Source organism: Penaeus monodon, chromosome 3, assembly GCF_015228065.2.
Source record: "Penaeus monodon isolate SGIC_2016 chromosome 3, NSTDA_Pmon_1, whole genome shotgun sequence".
Lineage (NCBI taxonomy): Eukaryota > Metazoa > Arthropoda > Malacostraca > Decapoda > Penaeidae > Penaeus > Penaeus monodon.
In genome coordinates this window covers 53,325,433-53,327,932 of record NC_051388.1, presented here as the reverse complement: position 1 = coordinate 53,327,932, position 2,500 = coordinate 53,325,433, and positions in this window count along the sequence as shown.

The following is a 2,500-nucleotide window of genomic DNA, read 5'->3' as shown; positions in this document are numbered from 1 at the left end:
GGGGTGTTTGTTTGTGTGTTTGTGTGTTTGTTTGTGTGGGTTTGTAGGCCGGTTTGGGTGGATGAGGAGATGGAGGAGGAAGAACAAGAGGAGGAGGAGAAGGAGGTGGATGAGGGAGAGGAGGAAGAAGAGGGAGAAGGAGAGGAGGAGGAAGAGAAGGAGGAGGAGGAGGAAGAGGAGGAGGAGGAAAAGGAGGAGGAGGAGGAAGAGGAGGAGGAGGAAGAGAAAGAGGAAGATGAGGAGGAAGAGGAGTACAAGAAGAAAGAGGAAAGGAATGAAAAAGGGGAGAAGGAGAAGGAGAATAAGAAGGACGAGAAGGAAATGGAAGTGAGAGACGGATAGGAAGAAGGAGGAAGAAGAAGGAGAAGAAGATGATGATGATAATAAGGAGGAAAGGAGTAGGACGAGAAGGAAAAGAAGAAGAAGGAGAAGGAGGACGAGGAGGAAGGGGAAGAGAGAATAAGAATGAAGGGGAGGGAGAGTAGGAGGAGGAGAAAAAGAAGGAGGAAGAGTAGAAAGAAGGAGGAAGAGGGTAATGATAAGGAGGAGAAGGAAGAGAAAGAGGAGGAAGAAGAGAAGGTTAAAGAATAGGAGAAGGAGTTGTAAGAGAAGAAGATAGAAGGGAAGAAGAAGAAGAAGAAGAAGAAGAAGAAAGAAGAAGAAGAAGAAGAAGAAGAAGAAGAAGAAGAAGAAGAAGAAGAAGAAGAAGAAAAAAGACGAAGAAGAAGAAGAAGAAGAAGAAGAAGAAGAAGAAGAAGAAGAAGAAGAAGACGAAGAAGAAGAAGAAGAAGAAGAAAAAAAAAAAAAAGACGAAGAAGAAGAAGAACAACAACAAGCTAACAGATGTTGGACATGGGGGGGGGGGGGGAATGAGACAAAGAGGAAGTGAATCGGAATGTTAGTAAGTCTGGGGTCATTAGCAGCAGCAACATCATTATCAGTAGTATTATCATCTTGTGGTCGAACTTACAATTACCTGCCATTATCAATGTTATTGTTTCTGTCAGTATTAGAATTAACACCACTACTTTTACTGTTACTACTACTATTACTACTACAACAACAATGATTACTATTCTACTGCTACAACAACTACTACTACTACTACTACTACTACTACTACTACTACTACCACAATTATTATTACTACTACTCCTACTGCTACTACTGCTACAATCATTATTACTACTACTACAACAACAACAACTAATAATAATAATAATAATGATATTAATGACACATATCGCTCTTCGTAGGCTACTATTTCCATCACAATCACCATCATTGCTCCTGATGTTGTCGTTATTATCATAACTAATATCGTAATAATTTTCATTGTCATCATCGATATTAATCATCGTATATCGTCGCGTCTCTTCTCCAGTTGCAGAAAAACTGGTTTAGCAAGAAAACTTCAAGACTGCAGATCTTGCATCTCAATAGAATTCTTGCATAGAATGATTCTCTGGTTTTCTTTTTCTTCTTGTTCTTGTTCTTGTTCTTCTTGTTCTTCTTCTTTTTCATCTTTTTTTTTCTTCTTCTTCTTTTTCTTCTTCCTCTCTTTCTTCTTCTCCTTCTTTTTCTTGTTCTTCTTTTCTCTTCCTCCTCCTTCTTCTTTTTCTTTTTTTTTCCCTCTCTTCTTCTTTTCTTCTCCTTCTCTGTCCTCTTCCTCTTCTTTTTCTTCTTTTCTTTCTTCTTATGATTATGATTATTATTATCATTATTATTATTATTATTATTATTATTATCATTATTGTTATTATAATTATTATTGTTCCGCTTCTTTCTCTTTTTCTTCTTCTTCTCCTTCTTCATTCTCTTCTTCTTCTTCTTCTCCTTTTCTTCTCCTCCTCCTTCTCATTCTTCTTCCTCTTCTTCTTCATCATCATCATCATCATCTTCTTTCTTTTAACCCTACGTTAAAACCCCGAAAAATGCTTTTGGGTGCATTGGCCAAAAGAACAGGTGATCTGCAGAGTGCCAGCGTGCGGTTTCATGTGCAATCAACTTGGATTTTGCAAATAATATACTTAATCGTTTGCTGAGTCGCTGGAAATCCTTGCTGTTACTCTTGAAAGTGGAAAAGACTGGTAAAAACTGCTGAAGGCTACAAAAAAAAACTACTAAAAACTGCTGATGACTGTTGATAATTGCTAAAGACTTCTAAACACTGCTAAACACTGCTAAAGAAAACCGCTAAAGACTTTTGAAAATTGCTAAAGACTTCTAAACACTGTTAAAGACTGCTAAAACTGCTTAAAAGCGCTAATGACTGCTAAAAACTGCTAAAGACTGCTAAAGACCACAAAAAAATGATAAAGACGACCAAACATAGCTAAAAACTGCTAAAAACTGCTTAAAACTATGAGAGACTGCTAAAAACCTGCTAAATACTACTAAAGACTGCTAAAGGGATCATCCGGTGTAATCAGCAGGTGCTTCAATCTTGGGTCACAAGGTCATCATGATAAGGTCACTGGATAATCAGATTCAACGTCTG